Genomic DNA, 27,143 nt, shown 5'->3' on the forward strand with positions numbered 1-27,143 from the left:
ATCCTTTGGTAACGTTTGCCAACATATTATGCACGGTTTGGTAACGTTTGCCAACTACAATGATTGATATCGACTTGAACACGACGTGGCATACCAACACGGTAAATGTTACGAGTTTTTTCTTTTTTTTTTCTGGTGCACGACCATTAGTTCGCCATCGGATGAGAAAACTTTTTGATTTTTGAGTTGTTGCAGTAGAGAAAGGTGGTGGTATAATCTGATGGCTTTAGCTTGTCCATCCTGGAATGCACTTGGTTTTTTGGTTGTCGTGAAAGGAAAGTTTTATCCATCGGATTGTGACATGAAACTGCAAAGATGGTTCTGAAGCTAATGCTACATTGATAGGGCCCTTACACCTACCAGCAACGGTAATGTACCTCCCCTGTGTCCATTAGGAATCGGTTTGAGGGACAACATTTTTCTTTAAAACCTGCAGCGGCCAACACCGAACCTAGATCCAATAGAACCGCTTCTAAGAACGCCGCCCCATGGCCCGTCGACAATCTGGCATTGAGTCTGCACTTGTTGTGAAGGAGGAATGTTGCAAACTCACACGGGATATCCACCAAAATTTGCTGCAAAGTGTTGTCAATTGCTGTGACACACTGTTAGAAATCGAGTGAACGGTCATCGATGGATGACCCTGCATACATGTCCTCGCTGCTCCAATACGTTAGTGTACAAAAACGGGATGTGGAGATGCTGTGGTGGTTCAAATGACCTTTTCTTTTGTCGACCTTTCGTTCCCCCCTCATGTGTAGCACAAAGTGGGGTGAAGCAATAGGTCTACTCTGTCTGTCTGTCTGTCTGTCTGTCTGTCTGTCTCGCTACAGACGTCAGTCTATGATGGAGGAACGACTTAATTTCAATTGAATTTTATATTTTGAACACGAATCGGAACACAAACCTGCAGTTTATCAACACTTTGGCTCTGAATTTGGTAAATTATATGGAATCTCGTTCCGAGCACACATGCGCAGAGGAGTAAGGTAATATTTTTACTCTGTCTGCCTGTAAAACAAAACTGAAAATCATTCCAAACCGGAAACTTACTGTATTCGGGACGTCATAAAGGACACAAACAACAAGCACAAATAATTAATTGATTCAACGTGTTAGATAGAGTGATGGGAAAGATGCTGCATCAACTGTGGTAAACTTCCGAATTTTTTTTTGAAATATTTTTTACAGCCTTTAAAACTTTTATTTTATTTCAATTTAATTATATAGTTGAACATTATAGAACACAAATCGCCTTTTTGGCACTTCCAAAAACATTCAGTTTCGCAGTACATTTTATGCCATCTCACCAAATCAAATTTTCCACTCATGCTCTTAAGTAGTGTTAGGGAATATATCAAGATTCATTCAAATCGCCACTCGGAGGAAATATAGATCGTGCTCGGAAACGCAAAGCAAGAGTTGAAAATGCCATTCCCATGTCTCCTGACTGCGTGGAGATAAGTTGTTCTACGAACTCTCGAGTTGTATATTGTTGCAGTGTTCCACGTTAATTGGAAAGGTTGAAAAAAATCATGAAGGTGTTTGGTGAATTTGGATTGGCAAATGCAGAAGGAAGCTGGAAGTTCAATGTAAGTTACAGGAGCAAGAAGAAGAGGGGGTAGCGAAACACATGGTTACGGGAGGTATAAGGTGAGAAGTTAAAAGAATGAAGAATTTTTTTTTAAGATTAGGTAAGATGAGGTAAATGAAAGGTTGAATAAAAAATTGCGAAGGTGTGTGGTGAATGTGGGTCGGCAAAAGTAGAAGATGGCAGATCAGCAGATATGAAATCCGAGCCGTATCCCTGGACATATCACGTGCTTTTGACACGGTCTGGCACCCTGCCCTGCTCACCAAACTCTCTTCCTATGGTATCCAAGGCCATCTCCACTCATGGCTCGCAGACTTCCTCTCCTGTTAAAGTCAATGTGTGGCCCTAAATGGAGTCCTTTCATCCTCTCTTCCTGTCCAGGCTGGAGTTCCTCAAGGTAGCGTTCTGGGCCTTGTTCTTTTTCTGGTTTCCATCAATGATCTCTCCGACTCTCTGGAAAATCCTCCATATCTCTTTGCTGATGACGCCACCCTCTGCCATACCATCGGCCATCCCTCAGACCGGCAAGCAGCAGCTTCTTCACCCACTGCAGATGTGGATAAAATCACAAACTGGTCCAATACGTGGAACATGTCTTTCAATCCGGACAAATCTCACACTCTCACTATGTCTCTCCGAAAGGACCGTTTGGAACCCCCCCGCCCCCACCACATCCACTTTCTCAACAATCCCCTGGAAGAAGTCCTTTCTTTCAAGCTTCTGAGTCTCACTATCTGCCATGACCTTTCCTGGGAAATCCACATTTCAAACCTGGCTTCCAAAGCCAGTCGCCGACTGGGAATCCTCCGTCGTGCAAAGTCCTTCCTCGGCCCACCTGAACTCCTGACCACTTACAAAGCTTTCGTCTGCAGCCTGATGGAGTACTGCTCTCCCCTCTGGGCTGGTGCTCCTGCCTCCCACCTTTCTCGGTTTCACGCTGTGGAAACCAAGGCATTTCAGATCATTGGCATCTCCCGCAATGAGGCTGAGTCTTTGGGCCTCTCACTCTCTCACCGCAAGCTGGTCAGTGGTCTTTCTGTCTTCTACTGTCTCCTCTCCAGCCTAGCCCCCCTGCTCTCTCTGCGATTTGTCCCCACCACATTTTAGCAGGGCACTCAAGGTCCGCCAACAACCCCCTTCTGGTAAAACTACCAAAATCACGAATCACTGCTCACCTTCACTCTTTCATTCCTCTTTTTTCCCGCCTTTGGAATAAACTCCCTCACTCTATTCAATCCCACTCTTCCCTCCAGGCCTTCAAAACAGCTATTCACCACCACCTCTTATCATCCCCAATCCAAATCCTCTATCTTTTCTACCCCTGATAATCCACCCAAACCCACCTCTTTCAAACTCCCTGCTTTCCTTCCTGAAAGTCATTGTGATGTCCATCTTGTATTCCCCATGTTCCCCACCCCATCCCTCTCCCTTCCACAGATCTCCTAATGTGTCTGTTCCCCACTGTTTTGTCCTTCCCACTCTCACCCCTCTTGTCTCATGCCCCCTTTGCTGTGCGTTGTGTTAGCTCTCACGCGTGCCTTGACAAGGCATACAAAAAAAAAAAATAGCAGAAGGAAGAAGAAGAGTCGGTACAGGAAGTCACATGGTTACATGGGGTAAAATATGAGGAGGGAAAAGGTATTTTTTGTTGTATTTTTTTGATGATGGTAATAAGGAGAAGATACAATAAACACGATCGTGCACACAAACGGGAAGAGGGGTAGGCCTCAAGGAAAGTCGATATGTAAAGACGATGTAAACTCAACAATTTGCACAAGTTTTAACACAAGACCGAACTAGAAACACACAGGAAACACAGACAACAAAATGACAGTAAAACGTGACAAAAACTACCGGAAAACGTATCTTTGAGAAAGTCGGCAAAGACCCTGAAGAAGGACCGCCACCGTCGCTCAAGAACCAGAACTGGAAATTTTTATCATGGGAGTTACCAATGATCTTCAAAGCCTTGGTTTCCACAGCGTGAAGTCGAGCAAGGTGTGAGCGCTTCAAGCTGCTGAGGCAGTTTCATTGGAAATTTAGACCAGCACAGTGAAGTGATTGGAATGATTGAGACAGTGTAATGATTAGCATGATTTAGACAGTGTAATAACTGGTTTAATTTAGACAGTGTAGTGATTGACATGATTTAGACAGTGTAATGATTAGCGTGACCAGCACAGTGTAAAAACTGGCTTAATTTAGACAGTGTAATGATTGGCATGATTTAGACAGTGCAATAACTGATTTAATTTAGACAGTGTAGTGATTGACATGATTTAGACAGTGTAGTGATTGGCATGATTTGGACAGTTCAGTGATTGGCATGATTTAGACTGTAATGATTAGCATGACCAGCACAGTGTAATGACTGGCTTAATTTAGACAGTGTAGTGATTGGCATGATTTAGACAGTGTAATGATGAGTGTGACCAGCACAGTGTAATGACTGGCTTAATTTAGACAGTGTCGTAATTGGCATGATTTACACAGTGTAATGATTAGCGTGACCAGCACAATGTAATGACTGGCTTAATTTAGACAGTGTAATGATTGGCATGATTTAGACAGTGCAATGACTGGTTTAATTTAGACAGTGTAATGACTAGCATGATTTAGACTGTGTAGTGATTGGCATGATTTAGACAGTTTAATGACTGGCTTAATTTAGACAGTGTAATGACTAGCATGATTTAGACTGTAGTGATTGGCATGATTTAGACAGTGCAATGACTGGTTTAATTTAGACAGTGTAGTGATTGGCATGATTTAGACAGTTTAATGACTGGCTTAATTTAGACAGTGTAATGACTGGCATGATTTAGACTGTGTAGTGATTGGCATGATTTAGACAGTGTAATGATTAGCGTGACCAGAACAGTGTAATGACTGGCTTAATTTTGACAGTGTAATGATTGGCATGATTTAGACAGTGCAATGACTGGCTTAATTTAGACAGTGTAGGGATTGGCATGCTTTAGACAGTGTAATGACTGGCTTAATTTTGACAGTGTAATGATTGGCATGATTTAGACAGTGCAATGACTGGCTTAATTTAGACAGCGTAGTGATTGGCATGATTTAGACAGTGTAATGATTAGCGTGACCAGCACAGTGTAATGATTGGCATGATTTGGACAGTGCAATGACTGGCTTAATTTAGACAGTGTAGTGATTGGCATGATTTTGACAGTGTAATGATTAGCATGACCAGCACAGTGTAATGACTGGCTTAATTTAAACAGTGTAATGATTGGCATGATTTAGACAGTGCAATAACTGGTTGAATTTAGACAGTGTAGTGATTGGCATGATTTAGACAGTGTAGTGATTGGCATGATTTGGACAGTTTAGTGATTGGCATGATTTAGACTGCAATGATTAGCATGACCAGCACAGTGTAATGACTGGCTTAATTTAGACAGTGTAGTGATTGGCATGATTTACACAGTGTAATGATTAGCGTGACCAGCACAATGTAATGACTGGCTTAATTTAGACAGTGTAATGATTGGCATGATTTAGACAGTGTAATGACTGGTTTAATTTAGATAGTGAAGTGATTGGCATGATTTAGACAGTGTAATGATTTGCGTGACCAGCACAGTGTAATGAATGGCATGATTTAGACAGTGTAATGACTGGTTTAATTTAGATAGTGAAGTGATTGGCATGATTTAGACAGTGTAATGATTAGCGTGACCAGCACAGTGTAATGACTGGCTTAATTTAGACAGTGTAGTGATTGGCATGCTTTAGACAGTGTAATGATTAGCATGACCAGCACAGTGTAATGATTGGCATGATTTAGACAGTGCATTGACTGGCTTAATTTAGACAGTGTAATGATTGGCATGATTTAGACAGTGCAATGACTGGCTTAATTTAGACAGTGTAGTGAATGGCATGATTTAGACAGTGTAATGATTTGCGTGACCAGCACAGTGTAATGAATGGCATGATTTGGACTGCAATGACTGGCTTCATTTAGACAGTGTTGTGATTGGCATGATTTAGACAGTGTAATGATTCGCATGACCAGCACAGTGGAGTGACTGGCCTAATTTAGACACTGTAATGATTGGCATGATTTAGACAGTGTAACGACTGGCTTAATTTAGACAGTGTAATGACTGGGATGATTTAGACAGTGTAATGACTGGCTTAATTTAGACAGTGTAATGATTGGCATGACCAGTACAGTGCAATGACTGGCTTAATTTAGACAGTGTAATGATTAGCTTGATTTAGACAGTGTCGTGATTAGCGTGACCAGCACAGTGTAATGACTGGCTTAATATAGGCAGTGTAATGATTGGCATGATTTAGACAGTGCAATGACTGGCTTAATTTAGACAGTATAATGGCTGGTATGATTTGGACAGCGTAATGACTGGATTAATTTAGACATTGTAATGACTGATATGATTTTGACAGTGCAATGACTGGCTTAATTTCGACAGTGTAGGGATTGGCATTATTTAGACAGTGCAATGACTGGCTTAATTTAGACAGTGTAGTGATTGGCATGATTAAGACAGTCCAATGACTGGCTTAATTTAGACAGTGTAATGACTGGCTTCCTTTAGACAGTGTAATGATTAGCGTGACCAGCACAGTGCAATGACTGGCTAAATTTAGACAGTGTAATGGGTGGCATGATTTAGACAGTGCAATGACTGGCTTAATTTAGACAGTGTAGTGATTGGCATGATTTAGACAGTGTAATGACTGGCCTAATTTAGACAGTGTAGTGATTGGCATGATTTAGACAGTGCAATGACTGGATTAATTTAGACAGTGTAGTGATTGGCATGATTTAGACAGTGCAATGACTGGCTTAATTTAGACAGTTTTGTGATTGGCATGATTTGGACAGTGCAATGACTGGCTTAATTTTGACAGCCTGGTGATTGGTATGATTTAGACAGTATAATGATTGGCGTGACCAGCACATTGTGATGACTGGCTGAATTTAGACAGTGTAACGATTGGCATGATTTAGACAGTGCAATGACTGGCTTAATTTAGACAGTGTAGAGATTGGCATGATTTAGAAAGTGTAATGATTCGCGTGACCAACACAGTGTAATGACTGGCTTAATTTATACAGTGTAATGATTGGCATGATTTTGACCGTGCAATGACTGGCTTCATTTAGACAGTGTAATGATTGTCATGATTTGGACAGTGCATTGATTGGCATGATTTAGACAGTGCAATGACTGGCTTAATTTAGACTGTGGTGATTGGCATGATTTAGACAGTGTAATGACTGGTATGATTTGGACAGCGTAATGACTGCCTGAATTTAGACGGTGTAATGACTGGTATGATTTGGACAGTGCAATGACTGGCTTAATTTAGACAGTGTAATGATTGGCATGATTTAGACAGTGCAATGACTGGCTTAATTTTGACAGTGTAATGATTGGCATGATTTAGACAGTGCAACGACTGGCTTAATTTCGACAGTATAATGGCTGGTATGATTTACACAGTGTAATGATTCGCGTGACCAGCACAATGTAATGACTGGCTTAATTTAGACAGTGTAATGATTGGCATGATTTAGACAGTGCAATAACTGGTTTAATTTAGACAGTGTAGTGATGGGCATGACTTAGACAGTGTAATGATTAGCATGACCAGCACAGTGTAATGACTGGCTTAATTTAGACAGTGTAATGATTGGCATGATTTAGACAGTGCAATAACTGATTTAATTTAGACAGTGTAGTGATTGACATGATTTAGACAGTGTAGTGATTGGCATGATTTGGACAGTTCAGTGATTGGCATGATTTAGACTGTAATGATTAGAATGACCAGCACAGTGTAATGACTGGCTTAATTTAGACAGTGTAGTGATTGGCATGATTTAGACAATGTAATGATTAGCGTGACCAGCACAGTGTAATGACTGGCTTAATTTAGACAGTGTCGTGATTGGCATGATTTACACAGTGTAATGATTAGCGTGACCAGCACAATGTAATGACTGGCTTAATTTTGACAGTGTAATGATTGGCATGATTTAGACAGTGCAATGACTGGCTTAATTTAGACAGTGTAGTGATAGGCATGATTTATACAGTGTAATGACTGGCCTAATTTAGACAGTGTAGTGATTGGCATGATTTACACAGTGTAATGATTAGCGTGACCAGCACAATGTAATGACTGGCTTAATTTAGACAGTGTAATGATTGGCATGATTTAGACAGTGTAATGACTGGTTTAATTTAGATAGTGAAGTGATTGGCATGATTTAGACAGTGTAATGATTAGCGTGACCAGCACAGTGTAATGACTGGCTTAATTTAGACAGTGTAGTGATTGGCATGCTTTAGACAGTGTAATGATTAGCATGACCAGCACAGTGTAATGATTGGCATGATTTAGACAGTGCATTGACTGGCTTAATTTAGACAGTGTAATGATTGGCATGATTTAGACAGTGCAATGACTGGCTTAATTTAGACAGTCTAATGATTGGCATGATTTAGACAGTGCAATGACAGGCTTAATTTTGACAGTGCAGTGAATGGCATGATTTAGACAGTGTAATAATTTGCGTGACCAGCACAGTGTAATGAATGGCATGATTTGGACTGCAATGACTGGCTTCATTTAGACAGTGTTGTGATTGGCATGATTTAGACAGTGTAATGATTCGCATGACCAGCACAGTGGAGTGACTGGCCTAATTTAGACAGTGTCATGATTGGCATGATTTAGACAGTGTAACGACTGGCTTAATTTAGACAGTGTAATGACTGTGATGATTTAGACAGTGTAATGACTGGCTTAATTTAGACAGTGTAATGATTGGCATGACCAGTACAGTGCAATGACTGGCTTAATTTAGACAGTGTAATGATTAGCTTGATTTAGACAGTGTCGTGATTAGCGTGACCAGCACAGTGTAATGACTGGCTTAATATAGGCAGTGTAATGATTGGCATGATTTAGACAGTGCAATGACTGGCTTAATTTAGACAGTATAATGGCTGGTATGATTTGGACAGTGTAATGACTGGATTAATTTAGACAGTGTAATGACTGGTATGATTTTGACAGTGCAATGACTGGCTTAATTTCGACAGTGTAGGGATTGGCATTATTTAGACAGTGTAAAGACTGGCTTAATTGAGACAGTGTAATGATTGGCATGATTTAGACAGTGCAATGACTGGCTTAATTTAGACAGTGTAATGACTGGCTTCCTTTAGACAGTGTAATGATTAGCGTGACCAGCACAGTGCAATGACTGGCTAAATTTAGACAGTGTAATGGCTGGCATGATTTAGACAGTGCAATGACTGGCTTAATTTAGACAGTGTAGTGATTGGCATGATTTAGACAGTGTAATGACTGGCCTAATTTAGACAGTGTAATGATTGGCATGATTTAGACAGTGCAATGACTGGATTAATTTAGACAGTGTAGTGATTGTCATGATTTAGACAGTGCAATGACTGGCTTAATTTAGACAGTTTTGTGATTGGCATGATTTGGACAGTGCAATGACTGGCTTAATTTTGACAGCCTGGTGATTGGTATGATTTAGACAGTGTAATGATTGGCATGACCAGCACATTGTGATGACTGGCTGAATTTAGACAGTGTAACGATTGGCATGATTTAGACAGTGCAATGACTGGCTTAATTTAGACAGTGTAGAGATTGGCATGATTTAGAAAGTGTAATGATTCGTGTGACCAACACAGTGTAATGACTGGCTTAATTTATACAGTGTAATGATTGGCATGATTTAGACCGTGCAATGACTGGCTTCATTTAGACAGTGTAATGATTGTCATGATTTGGACAGTGCATTGATTGGCATGATTTAGACAGTGCAATGACTGGCTTAATTTAGACTGTGGTGATTGGCATGATTTAGACAGTGTAATGACTGGTATGATTTGGACAGCGTAATGACTGCCTTAATTTAGACGGTGTAATGACTGGTATGATTTGGACAGTGCAATGACTGGCTTAATTTAGACAGTGTAATGATTGGCATGATTTAGACAGTGCAATGACTGGCTTAATTTTGACAGTGTAATGATTGGCATGATTTAGACAGTGCAACGACTGGCTTAATTTCGACAGTATAATGGCTGGTATGATTTGGACAGTGTAATGACTGGCTTAATTTAGACAGTGTCGTGATTGGCATGATTTACACAGTGTAATGATTAGCGTGACCAGCACAATGTAATGACTGGCTTAATTTAGACAGTGTAATGATTGGCATGATTTAGACAGTGCAATAACTGGTTTAATTTAGACAGTGTAGTGCTTGGCATGATTTAGACAGTGTAATGATTAGCGTGACCAGCACAGTGTAATGACTGGCTTAATTTAGACAGTGTAATGATTGGCATGATTTCGACAGTGCAATAACTGATTTAATTTAGACAGTGTAGTGATTGACATGATTTAGACAGTGTAGTGATTGGCATGATTTGGACAGTTCAGTGATTGGCATGATTTAGACTGTAATGATTAGCATGACCAGCACAGTGTAATGACTGGCTTAATTTAGACAGTGTAGTGATTGGCATGATTTAGACAATGTAATGATTAGCGTGACCAGCACAGTGTAATGACTGGCTTAATTTAGACAGTGTCGTGATTGGCATGATTTACACAGTGTAATGATTAGCGTGACCAGCACAATGTAATGACTGGCTTAATTTTGACAGTGTAATGATTGGCATGATTTAGACAGTGCAATGACTGGTTTAATTTAGACAGTGTAGTGATTGGCATGATTTAGACAGTTGAATGACTGGCTTAATTTAGACAGTGTAATGACTGGCATGATTTAGACTGTGCACTGATTGGCATGATTTAGACAGTGCAATGACTGGTTTAATTTAGACAGTGTAGTGATTGGCATGATTTAGACAGTGCAATGACTGGTTTAATTTAGACAGTGTAGTGATTGGCATGATTTAGACAGTTTAATGACTGGCTTAATTTAGACAGTGTAATGACTGGCATGATTTAGACTGTGTAGTGATTGGCATGATTTAGACAGTGTAATGATTAGCGTGACCAGCACAGTGTAATGACTGGCTTAATTTAGACAGTGTAGTGATTGGCATGCTTTAGACAGTGTAATGATTAGCATGACCAGCACAGTGTAATGATTGGCATGATTTAGGCAGTGCAATGACTGGCATAATTTAGACAGTGTCGTGATTGGCATGATTTAGACTGTGCAATGACGAGCTTCATTTAGACAGTGTAATAACTGGCATGATTTAGACTGTGTAGTGATTGGCATGCTTTAGACAGTGTAATGACTGGTTTAATTTTGACAGTGTAATGATTGGCATGATTTAGACAGTGTAATGATTAGCATGACCAGCACAGTGTTATGATTGGCATGATTTGGACAGTGCAATGACTGGCTTAATTGAGACAGTGTAGTGATTGGCATGATTTAGACAGTGTAATGATTAGCGTGACCAGCACAGTGTAATGACTGGCTTAATTTAGACAGTGTAGTGATTGGCATGCTTTAGACAGTGTAATGATTAGCATGACCAGCACAGTGTAATGATTGGCATGATTTAGGCAGTGCAATGACTGGCATAATTTAGACAGTGTCGTGATTGGCATGATTTAGACTGTGCAATGACGAGCTTCATTTAGACAGTGTAATAACTGGCATGATTTAGACAGTGCAATGACTGGCTTAATTTAGACAGTCTAATGATTGGCATGATTTAGACAGTGCAATGACAGGCTTAATTTTGTCAGTGTAGTAAATGGCATGATTGAGACAGTGTAATGATTTGCGTGACCAGCACAGTGTAATGAATGGCATGATTTGGACTGCAATGACTGGCTTCATTTAGACAGTGTTGTGATTGGCATGATTTAGACAGTGTAATGATTAGCGTGACCAGCACATTGATTGACTGGCCTAATTTAGACAGTGTAATGATTGGCATGATTTAGACAGTGTAACAACTGGCTTAATTTAGACAGTGTAATGACTGGGATGATTTAGACAGTGTAATGACTGGCTTAATTTAGACAGTGTAATGATTAGCTTGATTTAGACAGTGTCATGATTAGCGTGACCAGCACAGTGTAATGACTGGCTTAATATAGGCAGTGTAATGATTGGCATGATTTAGACAGTGCAATGACTGGCTTAATTTAGACAGTGTAATGATTGGCATGATTTAGATAGTGCAATGACTGGCTTAATTTAGATAGTGTTGTGATTGGCATGATTTTGACAGTGTAATAATTGGCATGATTTGGACAGTGCAATGACTGGCTTAATTTAGACAGTGTAGTGATTGGCATGATTAAGACAGTCCAATGACTGGCTTAATTTAGACAGTGTTGTGATTGGAATGATTTTGACAGTGTAATAATTGGCATGATTTGGACAGTGCAATGACTGGCTTAATTTCGACAGTGTAATGATTGGCTTAATTTAGACAGTGTAATGACTGGCTTCCTTTAGACAGTGTAATGATTAGCGTGACCAGCACAGTGCAATGACTGGCTTAATTTAGACAGTGTAGGGATTGGCATGATTTAGACAGTGTAATAACTGGCTTAATTGAGACAGTGTAATGATTGGCATGATTTAGACAGTGCAATGACTGGCTTAATTTAGACAGTGCAGTGATTGGCATAATTTAGACAGTGCAATGACTGGCTTAATTTAGACAGTGTAGTGATGGGCATGACTTAGACATTGTAATGATTAGCATGACCAGCACAGTGTAATGACTGGCTTAATTTAGACAGTGTAATGATTGGCATGACCAGTACAGTGCAATGACTGGCTTAATTTAGACAGTGTAATGATTAGCTTGATTTAGACAGTGTCGTGATTAGCGTGACCAGCACAGTGTAATGACTGGCTTAATATAGGCAGTGTAATGATTGGCATGATTTAGACAGTGCAATGACTGGCTTAATTTAGACAGTATAATGGCTGGTATGATTTGGACAGCGTAATGACTGGATTAATTTAGACATTGTAATGACTGATATGATTTTGACAGTGCAATGACTGGCTTAATTTCGACAGTGTAGGGATTGGCATTATTTAGACAGTGTAATGACTGGCTTAATTGAGACAGTGTAATGATTGGCATGATTTAGACAGTGCAATGACTGGCTTAATTTAGACAGTATAATGACTGGCTTCCTTTAGACAGTGTAATGATTAGCATGACCAGCACAGTGCAATGACTGGCTAAATTTAGACAGTGTAATGGGTGGCATGATTTAGACAGTGCAATGACTGGCTTAATTTAGACAGTGTAGTGATTGGCATGATTTAGACAGTGTAATGACTGGCCTAATTTAGACAGTGTAGTGATTGGCATGATTTAGACAGTGCAATGACTGGATTAATTTAGACAGTGTAGTGATTGGCATGATTTAGACAGTGTAATGACTGGCCTAATTTAGACAGTGTAGTGATTGGCATGATTTAGACAGTGCAATGACTGGCTTAATTTAGACAGTTTTGTGATTGGTATGATTTAGACAGTGTAATGATGGGCGTGACCAGCACATTGTGATGACTGGCTGAATTTAGACAGTGTAACGATTGGCATGATTTAGACATGGCAATGACTGGCTTAATTTAGACAGTGTAGAGATTGGCATGATTTAGAAAGTGTAATGATTAGCGTGACCAACACAGTGTAATGACTGGCTTAATTTATACAGTGTAATGATTGGCATGATTTGGACCGTGCAATGACTGGCTTCATTTAGACAGTGTAATGATTGTCATGATTTGGACAGTGTATTGATTGGCATGATTTAGACAGTGCAATGACTGGCTTAATTTAGACAGTATTATGGCTGGTATGATTTGGACAGTGTAATGACTGGCTTAATTTAGACAGTGCAATGACTGGCTTAATTTAGACAGTATAATGGCTGGTATGATTTGGACAGTGTAATGACTGGCTTAATTTAGACAGTGTAATGATTGGCATGATTTAGACAGTGCAATGACTGGCTTAATTTAGACAGTGCAGTGATTGGCATAATTTAGACAGTGCAATGACTGGCTTAATTTAGACAGTGTAATGCTTGGCATGATTTAGACAGTGCAATGATTCGCGTGACCAGCACAATGTAATGACTGGCTTAATTTAGACAGTGTAATGATTGGCATGATTTAGACAGTGCAATAACTGGTTTAATTTAGACAGTGTAGTGATGGGCATGACTTAGACAGTGTAATGATTAGCATGACCAGCACAGTGTAATGACTGGCTTAATTTAGACAGTGTAATGATTGGCATGATTTAGACAGTGCAATAACTGATTTAATTTAGACAGTGTAGTGATTGACATGATTTAGACAGTGTAGTGATTGGCATGATTTGGACAGTGCAGTGATTGGCATAATTTAGACAGTGCAATGACTGGCTTAATTTAGACAGTGTAATGCTTGGCATGATTTAGACAGTGCAATGACTGGCTTAATTTAGACAGTGTAGTGATTGGCATGATTAAGGCAGTCCAATGACTGGCTTAATTTAGACAGTGTAATGATTAGCGTGACCAGCACAGTGTAATGACTGGCTTAATTTAGACAGTGTAATGATTGGCATGATTTGGACAGTGTAATGACTGGCTTAATTTAGACAGTGTAGGGATTGGCATGATTTAGACAGTGTAATGACTGGCTTAATTTAGACAGTGTAATGATTGGCATGATTTAGACAGTGCATTGACTGGCTTAATTTAGAGTGTAATGATTGGCATGATTTAGACAGTGCAATGACTGGATTAATTTAGACAGTGTAATGACTGCGATGATTTCGACAGTGTAATGATTAGCTTGATCTAGACAGTGTAATGATTAGCGTGACCAGCACAATGTAATGACTGGCTTAATATAGGCAGTGTAATGATTGGCATGATTTAGACAGTGCAATGACTGGATTAATTTAGACAGTGTAGTGATTGGCATGATTTAGACAGTGTAATGACTGGCCTAATTTAGACAGTGTAGTGATTGGCATGATTTAGACAGTGCAATGACTGGCTTAATTTAGACAGTATTATGGCTGGTATGATTTGGACAGTGTAATGACTGGCTTAATTTAGACAGTGTAAGGATTGGAATGATTTAGACAGTGTAATGACTGGCTTAATTTAGACAGTGTAATGAATGGCATAATTGAGACAGTGTAGTGATTGGCATGATTTAGACAGTGTAATGATTAGCGTGACCAGCACAGTGTAATGACTGGCTTAATTTAGACAGTGTAGTGATTGGCATGATTTAGACAGTGTAATGATTAGCATGACCAGCACAGTGTAATGATTGGCATGATTTAGGCAGTGCAATGACTGGCATAATTTAGACAGTGTCGTGATTGGCATGATTTAGACTGTGCAATGACGAGCTTCATTTAGACAGTGTAATGACTGGCATGATTTAGACAGTGCAATGACTGGCTCAATTTAGACAGTCTAATGATTGGCATGATTTAGACAGTGCAATGACAGGCTTAATTTTGACAGTGTAGTGAATGGCATGATTGAGACAGTGTAATGATTTGCGTGACCAGCACAGTGTAATGAATGGCATGATTTGGACTGCAATGACTGGCTTAATTTAGACAGTGTTGTGATTGGCATTATTTAGACAGTGTAATGATTAGCGTGACCAGCACATTGGAGTGACTGGCCTAATTTAGACAGTGTAATGATTGGCATGATTTAGACAGTGTAACGACTGGCTTAATTTAGACAGTGTAATGACTGGGATGATTTAGACAGTGTAATGACTGGCTTAATTTAGACAGTGTAATGATTGGCATGACCAGTACAGTGCAATGACTGGCTTAATTTAGACAGTGTAATGATTAGCTTGATTTCGACAGTGTCATGATTAGCGTGACCAGCACAGTGTAATGACTGGCTTAATATAGGCAGTGTAATGATTGGCATGATTTAGACAGTGCAATGACTGGCTTAATTTAGACAGTATAATGGCTGGTATGATTTGGACAGTGTAATGACTGGATTAATTTAGACAGTGTAATGACTGGTATGATTTGGACAGTGCAATGACTGGCTTAATTTAGACAGTGTAGGGATTGGCATGATTTAGACAGTGTAATAACTGGCTTAATTTAGACAGTGCAGTGATTGGCATAATTTAGACAGTGCAATGACTGGCTTAATTTAGACAGTGTAATGATTGGCATGATTTAGATAGTGCAATGACTGGCTTAATTTAGATAGTGTTGTGATTGGCATGATTTGGACAGTGCAATAACTGATTTAATTTAGACAGTGGAGTGATTGACATGATTTTGACAGTGTAGTGATTGGCATGATTTGGACAGTTTAGTGATTGGCATGCTTTAGACTGTAATGATTAGCATGACCAGCACAGTGTAATGACTGGCTTAATTTAGACAGTGTAGTGATTGGCATGATTTAGACAGTGTAATGATTAGCGTGACCAGCACAGTGTAATGATTGGCATGATTTAGACAGTGCAATGACTGGCATGATTTAGACAGTGCAATGACTGGTTTACTTTCGACAGTGTAGTGATTGGCATGATTTGGACTGCAATGACTGGCTTAATTTAGACAGTGTAATGACTGGGATGATTTTGACAGTGTAATGATTAGCTTGATTTAGACAGTGTAATGATTAGCGTGACCAGCAGAGTGTAATGACTGGCTTAATATAGGCAGTGTAATGATTGGCATGATTTAGACAGTGCAATGACTGGCTTAATTTAGACAGTATAATGGCTGGTATGATTTGGACAGTGTAATGACTGGCTTAATTTAGACAGTGTAGGGATTGGCATGATTTAGACAGTGTAATGACTGGCTTAATTTAGACAGTGTAATGATTGGCATGATTTAGACAGTGCAATGACTGGCTTAATTTAGACAGTGTAATGATTGGCATGATTTAGACAGTGCAATGACTGGATTAATTTAGACAGTGTGGTGATTGGCATGATTTAGACAGTGCAATGACTGGCTTAATTTAGACAGTTTTGTGATTGGAATGATTTGGACAGTGCAATGACTGGCTTAATTTTGACAGTGTGATGATTGGTATGATTTAGACAGTGTCATGATTGGCGTGCCCAGCACATTGTGATGACTGGCTGAATTCAGACAGTGTAACGATTGGCATGATTTAGACAGTGCAATGACTGGCTTAATTTAGACAGTGTAGTGATTGGCATGATTTAGAAAGTGTTATGATTAGCGTGACCAACACAGTGTAATGACTGGCTTAATTTATACAGTGTAATGATTGGCATGATTTGGACCGTGCAATGACTGGCTTCATTTAGACAGTGTAATTATTGTCATGATTTGGACAGTGTATTGATTGGCATGATTTAGACAGTGGAATGATTGGTATGATTTAGACAGTGTAATGATTGGTATGATTTGGATGGTGAAATGGTTGTCTTAATTTAGACAGTGGAATGATTGTCTTAATTTAGACAGTGTAATGATTGGCTTAATTTAGACAGTGGAATGATTGGTATGATTTAGACAGTGTAATGATTGGTATGATTTGGATGGTGTAATGGTTGTCTTAATTTCGACAGTGGAATGATTGGCTTAATTTAGACAGTGTAATGATTGCTATGATCTGGAGAGTGTAATGATTGGTGTGATTTGAATTGTGTAATGATTGGCTTCATTTAGACAGTGTAATGACTGGCATGATTTGGATTGTATGATGACTGTCTTAATTTCGACAGTGTAATGATTGGTGTGATTTGAATCGTTTAATGATTGGCTTCATTTAGACACTGTAATGACTGGCATGATTTGGATCGTGTGATGATTGTCTTAATTTTGACAGTGTAATGATTGGTATGAATTAGACAGTGTAATGATTGGTATGATTTGAATTGTATCATGATTGGCTTCATTTAGACAGTGAAATGACTGGCATGATTTGGATAGTGTGATGATTGTCTTAATTTCGACAGAGTAATGATTGGTGTGATTTGAATAGTGTAATGATTGGCTTCATTTTGACACTGTAATGACTGGCTTACTTGAGTCAGTGTAATGATTGGTATGATTTGGATAGTGTAGTGATTGTCTTAATTTCGACAGTGTAATGATTGGCTTAATTTTGACAGTGTAATGATTGGTATGATCTTGACAGTGTAATGATTGGTGTGATTTGAATAGTTTAATGATTGGCTTCATTTGTCCATTCCTGATGTCCATGATTTGGATAGTGTGATGATTGTCTTAATTTAGAGTGTAATGATTGGTGTGATTTGAATAGTGTCATGATTGGCTTCATTTAGACAGTGCAATGACTGGCATGATTTGGATAGTGGGATGATTGTCTTAATTTAGAGTGTAATGATTGGTGTGATTTGAATAGTGTAATGATTGGCTTCATTTGGACAGTGTAATGATTGGCATGATTTGGATAGTGTGATGATTGTCTTAATTTAGACAGTGTAATGATTGGTATGATTTAGACAGTCATGACTGGTATGATTTGAATAGTGTAATGATTGACTTCATTTAGACAGTGTAATGACTGGCATGATTTGGATGGTTTGATGATTGTCTTAATTTAGACTGTTTCATGATTGGTGTGATTTGAATCGTGTAATGATTGGCTTCATTTTGACAGTGTAATGACTGGCATGATTTGGATTGTGTGATGATTGTCTTAATTTAGACAGTGTAATGATTGGTATGATTTAGACAGTCATGATTGGTATGATTTGAATACTGTAATGATTGGCTTCATTTAAACAGTGTAATGACTGGCATGATTTGGATGGTGTGATGATTGTCTTAATTTAGACAGTGTAATGATTGGTGTGACTTGAATAGTGTAATGATTGGCTTCATTTTGACACTGTATTGACTGGCTTACTTTAGTCAGTGTAATGGTTGGTATGATTTGGATAGTGTAATGTGGCCGAAGTACACACACACACACACACACACACACACACACACACACACACACACACACACACACACACACACACACACACACACACACACACACACACACACACACACGCACACACACACACACACACACACACACACACACACACACACACACACACACACACACACACACACACACACACACACACACCCTCTGTCCAGGAACATGAAGGTATAGCTCATGAAAATTATTAATTTATAAAAAAAAATTGTTGCGAAGAGGAAGAAAAAAATAAAAACAACGGAAAATGGAAACATTTGCTTTTTCACGATTTTATTCCTCCATCCGCATCCCCTATGTTTGCACCTCCCTTCCAATAGGATCACTTACCGGCCGCATTCCGTTCCACGCATCGTCTTCACCCCGTTCCCCCCAGGGAGGCCGCTTCGCTCTGCTCTGGCCCGTGGGCCGCTCGTAATATAAACGCGTAATACGAGCATGGCTGGGCTGTTGGGGTGGTGTGGGCCGAACGACGTCTTTTCTTGGCATCAGAGTTGCATCGCCTTCCCTTTTCCCCTGACACGTCTGCCCCCCCCCCCCCAACGCACCCCACCAGTATTCTACCGCCAAGTACCCCGGTCTGGCGTGTCTAATGGGCTCTGGCTCCACAAAGGCGCGTTGTCCGCACTATGTGCCAATAACGAGCAGCACCTTCGGGACTGGACGCAGATCCGGGTGCAATCACTCGGATCACCGTGGGCGCATTGATGCTGGCAGTGTCCCATCGGACACACGTGCCAGATTAGATTCAGGGATTTACAGCCGTACGGAGCATATGCTCCACGAATAGGGGAAAAAATCCCATCTCCAATGGATTCGCTAAAAGCAGCTAATCCAGCGGATCAAGAGTACGTGCCTCCTGCATGGTAAATGTGCCACCATTGCATTGCTCTGTACACGCAACACGTCTGCACACTCAGTACGTCTCCACAAAACGTGCCTGTACATACAGCATGTCTGTATACCTATTGTACGTATTTAATCAGCACATTCTTGGCCAGTCTGCACACACACACGCACACACACACACACACACACACACACACACACACACACACACACACACACACACACACACACACACACACACCATGTCTTTATCAGTTCTGTACACTCCATTCCCGTATCCACAGCAAATCTGTGCACCCAGAAACGTGTGTACACAGTAAATCATTGGCACAACCATGACATCTGCTCACCTGCAAAACATTTGCACATGAGCCATGCTCAGGTGCAATGATACCTTTGTACACCGTTCCTTCTTTGGAACTCGCCACTCAGCGACGCAAAACTTTCTGAAATACGTTTAACAAGTACTTATTTGTAACGCGTTCTCTGAAGAGTGTTTGCATTTCCTGCTCGATCAATGGCTGATATTCATCGTGTGTGTGTGTGTGTGTGTGTGTGTGTGTGTGTGTGTGTGTGTGTGTGTGTGTGTGTGTGTGTGTGTGTGTGTGTGTGTGTGTGTCGGTTATCTCCATATGAGGGTTTCGGAAGGTGGAACGGAGCCCTCCCAGGTCTCGAAGTTTCCATCTTCGTGTTGGTAAGGAGGATCATGATTCATGGACTAACTTGTGAAGTTTTGACAGTTTTGTTCCGAGGACTCTTTTCAGGATCATCACCGAACCCCAGACAGCTTCCAACTGCAGTTTGTTTGTATTAATATTCACAGCGATGGTTTGTGGGATCTCCATGAGGTCCTTCTTAATCATTCTTGTTGCTCCAATGATAACTGGTACAATTTTGGCATCATTCAGATTCCAGGATATTTTTACTTCATTCTTGAGGCCTTGGTATTTGGTCATTTTCTTGATTTCTGCATTATTTAGCCCAAAATCACTGGGTACTGAAACCTTAATTAGCAACGTGCTTTCTTTTCCTTGCTGTATCCGAGTACTATATCCGGTTGCAGTGCTCTGTTTTCTATTTTCACACTTGCTGGGATCATCAGGTTATACATGATCATTGCTTTCGTATTTTAATGATTGCACTCGGTTCATGTTTCCATGAGTTTTCTGGAACTGTGATTTTGAAATTTCTGCAGATGTGCCGGTGGATTACTCCACACACCTTGTTGTGCCTTTGTGTGTACAGCTGTTCTGACATGAGTTTTTTACATACCGATAGGAAGTGACTCAAACTTTCTGTTTCTACGTTGGAAAATCTATCCCTGTCTGATTGACTCAGTCCAGCCATCTTCTTCAAGCCATCCATGTAGTGTCCTTGCTCATGGGCATTTATTATGATTTGTTCTCCGTCCCAATTGAGCTGATCTCTTCTTAGCCATTCCAATGAGCCTACTTTGTCAATCCCCAATCTGTCAAACTCTTTTGTATTTCTACATACAATATATATATATACAGTATATATATTCTTGCTCCTTGGTCATTCTCCCAGATGTCGGTGTATATCTGTTGATATTTCGCTTGTGTGTGTGTGTGTGTGTGTGTGTGTGTGTGTGTGTGTGTGTGTGTGTGTGCGTGCGTGTGCGCGCACTTATAGTGGACAGTGACAATGCAAGGTGCCACAACTTGAGAGTAACAAAGATGAGAGTTAGGATGGTAGGATGGTTGAGGTCTTTTACTCAGAGAGAGGGAAATGCATGGATGGTCTCCCTGGAAAGGTAGTTGCAGCAGTAACAGCAGATAAGTTTTAGCTGAATCAACACCGGTACCTATAACCATTGTGCATAGAGGGGCACATGTATATTGGCAGGACTGGTACTCATATACTGTAGGTAGGTAGCTTGGGTACGGATGGGTGACTGGGTACCTGTGTAGTGATAGTGATTCCTGTGAGATGGTTTTGTCAAAAGGTGAATTCACTGCCTGTGTTTGCTCGTTCTTCAACCTACAACCACTTTCACCCCCATTTCCACCATTCTCTCCCCTCCTGCCATTTCACTCTCAGTGAAATTAAGTGGATAAACAGATGGATTGAATTATATTAATTGAGTACAGCCATGATGAGCCAAATGGCCTCCTCCGGCATCAAAAAGTTGCTTGAATTACTTTTTTTATGGGGATACGTTCCATCTCCCCTTTGCCACCTTCTCCTTTTTTGCCAGATTTCTGTCCTACTGGGTGAGATTTGGACAGAACATCTGTGTTCATCGCAGAATGCTCATGGGACAAGCCGAGTGGGAATTTGCTATCTTTGACCAAACAAATTCTCCACTCCATTATTCATTGTTCTTTTTATTTCTGCGAATATCTTGGCCCATGTCGTTTGACTGTTTGGTTGTTGTTTCCTTTACTCATTTGAATATTCCTCTGGTGCTCAAGTTCTTTTACTGGCCGTTAGTTGCTCATTTTGACTGCTTTGCTGCCCTTTGCGAAGTGTTTAATCGTTGCTCATTTTTATATGCTACAATTGTTTCCTGCCAGGTTGTTGCATGCATGTATGATTGGCTCGATCACCATTATTTTGTCTTGCTATTCACTACGATGCACAGGCCTTGATCCCTCTGTTTGTTTTTCGCTCTCGCTTCGTGTTCCCGCCACCAAATATCGTGCCTGAACCGTGTGCTGCTAGATTTGATTGCGTTCCGGCTCCGAGCCGTGACTGCGGCCTGGATTTCACGGACCTTCCCCCGATCACACCCGGGAGCCACGGCCACCCTGGCGGTGTGTCTGGGCTGCGGCCCGAGAAAGCTGGTGCCGCGCTCCGTGCCCAATTCATTAGGATCCGCATTGTGCCGCACGCGGTCCTGTTCCCGCCCTCGCTTGGGCCCCAACTCAATAACATGGTGGTGGGGGAATGGGGTCTGAGCAAGGAGTGGGTGGGGGTTTGGGGGGAGGGTTTCGGCTTGCAGATGTCGAAACGCCCGTTAACCCTGGCGGGTCAAGGAAAAAGCTTCGTGTGCGCCGTGACCAATCACGACTTAATGGGGTCTCAATGTGTGTGCTCGGCCGTGAGGTCGTCCCTTTGGATCGAGTGAAGGACAAAATATGGACAGAAGCTGTTGGGAAAGCGGCGTACACAAAGCACGGGTGGACAAAGAGAAAATGGAGTGAGCTGAGCTCGTTATTCTGCCATAGATCTCCAGGACGAGTCACGGATGAGCTATTTTGAAGCAACTTAACGTCCAAGGCTTTCATGTCCATCTCTGTGCATATGTCTATCTCATACTTCTTTGATAAGAAGATATGTCTGTGCTTTCTTACCTATAAAATATTGTCTCACTTGAATCATGGATGTTCATAGGGTGGAGAAAACATGTGGGAACAAGCGAACAAATGGTGGGAAAATGTCTAATTTCCTTACCACAAAGCCCCCACTATACCCCTCTCTCGCCGCCCCCCCCATCTCCAAGTAAGTCAGCCCCACACCTTTTGGCCCATCCGGCGGAGGTTCACCCTACGTGCTTTTCAAGCTACAGGTCCAATAATACATGACCATCATTTCATCTCATAGTGTTCACCGGCTTGTCTTGTACCATGACACGCCACACATGAAATGCTTTTGGTGCAGGGCTTCATCATGACTGCAAATGCAAGACCATTGGTTGATCTCTCATAGTGTTAACCGGCTGGTCCCGACTCCATACACAAAATGCTTTAGGTGTAGGGCTTCATTACAACTCCATTACAAGACCATCGGTTTGTCTCTCACAGTGTTAACCGGCTGGTCCACGCATGAAATTATTTCAGTGCAGGGCTTCATCATGACTCCAAATGCAAGACCATTGGTTGATCTCTCATAGTGTTAACTGGCTGGTCTCGACAGCGCGCATGAAATTCTTATTCAGTGCAGGGCTTCATCACGACTCCAGATGGAAGCTCTGTGCTGCACATAAGGATCTGTCCACAAATTGAAGTGTTCTCTTGCTCAGAAAAAAAAAGTCCTGAGTGCAACTCTGTCATTAAGTTGATTCTTCCTTGAGAATCTCTTGGTCTTGCAACCTTTGAGGGAGGACCTCATGCTGCCCTTTGGTTACATGATACATTCAAATTCAATATAACGATATTGAATGGCAACCATGCTGGGATGCTGTTTTGTGATTTGGAAACGGAGTACATTATTCGCTGAGTGGAGCTGAGTGATATCCGTATACTTTGTGCAATGTTCTTGAGTGTTCTACTGTTTAGGATATCCAGTAGTCACTCAGTGTGATGCACAGGGCATATGTGAAGACGTCTACACCCCTATTTGCACATTTGAACAAAAAAGAGGAAACTGGTCATCCACCTGGAACATGATGTTCAATGTTGGCAAGTCCCAAGCACTCACATGGTCCCTTTACAAGGCCTGGGCAGACTGTGTATGTGGTGGTCATGCATCGTTATTGTAGTTTGGCAGGGAGACATCTTCAATTTCTGCAACCAACCTCTTGAAGACATTTGGTGTTCCCATAAGTCACACCTGTACCGGGCAGAACATGTCTTTCAGGGTCAAAATGCCTTTGAATATTCTGTATCGTGCCACGTCTTTTCTTGAACATTCTCAGCTTATAACAACTTTACAAAGTACTTATCCACGCCCTGAAGTATGGTTTCCCTCAATGGACGAGTGCGATGCATCTCTTCTTGACACCCTCATAACTATTGTCAGTAAGCTGATGCACAGATGGGCCAGCTTCTGTTTTTTGTTTTTCTCCTTTTTGCACTCTTCTCTTTGCTCTCTACCACCCCTACCCTCTTTGCTCTCCACCACCCCTGCCCTCTCTGCTCTCCACCACCCCTACCTTCTTTGATCTCCACCACAATGACCTCTCTACTCCACCAACCATGATCTCTCTCCTCTCTACCACCCCTGACCTCTCTGCTTTCCACCACCCATGACCTCGCTGCTCTCCACCACCCCTACCTTCTTTGTCTTCCACCACCAATGATCTCTCTGCTCGACTCTACCAACCCTGACCTCACTCCTCTCCACCACCAATACCCTCTTTGCTCTCCACCACTCCTACCCTCTTTGATCTCCACCATACCTGACCTCTCTGCTCTCCACCACCAATACCCTCTTTGCTGTCCAACATCCCTGATGTCTCTGCTCTCCACCACCATTGCCCCCTCTCCTCTCCACCATCCCTCCACTCTGCCCTCATCAGATACTCATTAATCCAGTAACCCATTGCTTGTTTCCCTCTCTCTGTCTCTCCTTCGTCTCATTTGTCCCATGATGAATGTATGAAATCAACAGCACATTGATTGAGTTATGCTAATTAACCACCATGGGAAGTAAGAAGGGTTAACTCCGACGAAGGGTTAACGTTAACACCCGAAACGACAGCTTCTCCTCACTTCCCATGGTGGTTAATTAGCATAACTCAACCAACGTGCTGTTGTTTTCATCCATTGGTGTACCTTTCCGTTGATGCAGGTTGACACTCACCTTCACCAGCAAGTCCAGCTCTTCATTCTCTCTGTCTCATTATATATTTTGTGTGTGTGTGTGTGTCCGTCCGATGTCCACGCGTTCCCTTCCTCCCCGTTGTTGGTTTTCCGACCTTCCACCCTCAGTTGTCCAGCTCTTCAAAGACCCACAGAGTCTCTGTATCAATACACATCTGGATGGGGTCTTTGATCAATAGATTATTTTCACCTCGCGGCCATGACAACCGCAAAAGCAACATAATCGCAGCGACTCCGCCACGGTGCTGAGGCGGTAATCCTCAAATACGTAACGAAGTAAAACAAAAAAAAAATCCCAGGTTATTGTAACAACTTTAATTCTGGAGGGAATACCGCCAATAGAGGAGCTCCTTACACGTGTCGTACATCTCAACAAGGAAGACGAGCACACGACGGACAGATCGATAGGACGTGGGACTCGAGCGGCATGTTCGCGTACGTAATAAATAGATGCCAAAAAAAAGAGAGCTCGACGAGATTCCCTCAGTCGCTAATTTCATCTTTCAACGAATATTGCAACAATTTCTGTGGTAAAACGTCCGAGAAAAGTAGAAGGACGGCTCTCTAATTGTTGTAAAATTAATTATTATTGGTTTGTAATTGTAGTTACAAGGTGTAATATTGATACTGTACAAAAGAAAGAAAAAAAAAGCCCCGCATTACCTCCTCAGCCACACTTGCATTAGTCCCGCGTCGCGCTCATTAGGAACCAGGGCCAAAGGATGGTGGGAAGAAGGGTGCGCGGAGCATCGACCGTGATTGGCTGGTTCCGGCCCCGCCCCCTCTCGAGTCCACCCACCACGTCCCTCCGCTTTTCCCTACAATCTCCCCTTCTGCTTCCATCCCCCAATCATTCGTCCGCCACCTCTTCTTCAATCTCTTTTCTTCGCCCTTCCCTCCACCACCCCTTACTCCGTACATCCCTCCGCCCTCCCATTCTCGTTCCTGCACATCTCTCGGGCTCAGGCTGTCGGAAAGAGCGGGAAGGAACAGACAGACAGAGGGAGAGAGAGAGAAGAAGAGAAGAGCGACGAAACACGCGGTGAGCGCGAATTTACAGAGCGATCGTCACACTGACGGGACACAATATTCCTCTCAGCAACTATCGCTTTCTTTTTTTCATTGAATGTTTATCGCTTTTGAGTCGTGAGTACTCTGTGTCATCACAAGAACACGTCGTGTTACTACTCACTGAGGTTTAAGCGTTGAAACATCGATTTACCTTCTCCTCACCATTTCTGTGTGGAGTTCGTCCCTGTGTGGTAATTTTCGAGATTTCTCTCGTCACTTGTCGCTTCCCTTTGATACGTGTCGCTGTGCTCCACGGACGCTGTGTACGCACGGTACGTGTTTTCGCGCCTAATCTACCCGATCCTGTGCGTCAGTGTGGTAGTTGTGAAATACCACAGGTTCGCCTCGTACATTTACCTCAATGGTTTTGTCCTCGTTGGTTTTGTTGTTGTCGTTGTTATTATTATTATTATTGTTATTATTATATAATTATTTTCTCCTCGTGGTGAAATCGCTTCAGTTTATTGTTTAAAAAAAATATATTTATTTAATTTCCATAACGCTGATGAGTCTGCCAACGCCGACCCATATCGGACGTAATTGCCTCATCAACTCCGATTTGTATTTCTCTTTGCAAGCAGTTGGTGGTGGTCGTCTGGCAGCTTAGCTATCATTTCTTGAAGCGCGACTGTGTAGCTGATGCAGTGCCCCTCTACCGGTACACACACACTGGAACTGGCACTCATTTCGCCGACCTCGGAAGGATGACAGGCTGAGTCAACCCCACCTGGTATTAATTCAGCGGCAGACGGGGCTTGAACTCAGGACCCTAGAATCCCAAGCCACCACCCTAACCACTGAGCCAACACCAGGCTCAAGCATTTGGTGGTGGTCGTCTGGCAGTTTAGCTATCATTTCTTGAAGCGCGACTCTGTCGCTGATGCAGTGCCCCTCTACCGGTACACACACACTGGAACTGGCACTCATTTCGCCGACCTCGGAAGGATGACAGGCTGAGTCAACCCCACCTGGTATTAATTCAGCGGCCGACGGGGCTTGAACACAGGACCCTCGAATCCCAAGCCACCACCCTAACCACAGAGCCAACACCAGGCTCAAGCATTTGGTGGTGGTCGTCTGGCAGTTTAGCTATCATTTCTTGAAGCGCG

The 27,143-nt window shown here is 41.7% G+C and overlaps 1 protein-coding gene across 6 annotated transcripts in view; it reads left to right on the plus strand.

The window, feature by feature from the left end:
- The first annotated feature begins 20,131 nt into the window (after nucleotides 1-20,131).
- The window catches only part of LOC147023910 (cadherin-7-like), a 149,926-nt gene continuing 142,914 nt past the window's right edge, over nucleotides 20,132-27,143 (plus strand). The window contains exon 1 of one of the 6 annotated variants that reach the window (XM_085889907.1): nucleotides 20,132-20,150. The gene's annotated coding sequence lies outside the window, so the exon portion shown is untranslated. Of the gene's footprint in view, nucleotides 20,151-25,808; nucleotides 26,006-27,143 lie in introns of those variants that run through there. The other 5 variants (XM_085889899.1, XM_085889903.1, XM_085889905.1 and 2 more) reach the window with 5 other exon arrangements.

Source organism: Eptatretus burgeri, chromosome 7 (assembly GCF_056783735.1).
Source record: "Eptatretus burgeri isolate ZD-2024b chromosome 7, Ebu_testis_v1, whole genome shotgun sequence".
Taxonomy (NCBI): Eukaryota; Metazoa; Chordata; class Myxini; order Myxiniformes; family Myxinidae; genus Eptatretus; species Eptatretus burgeri.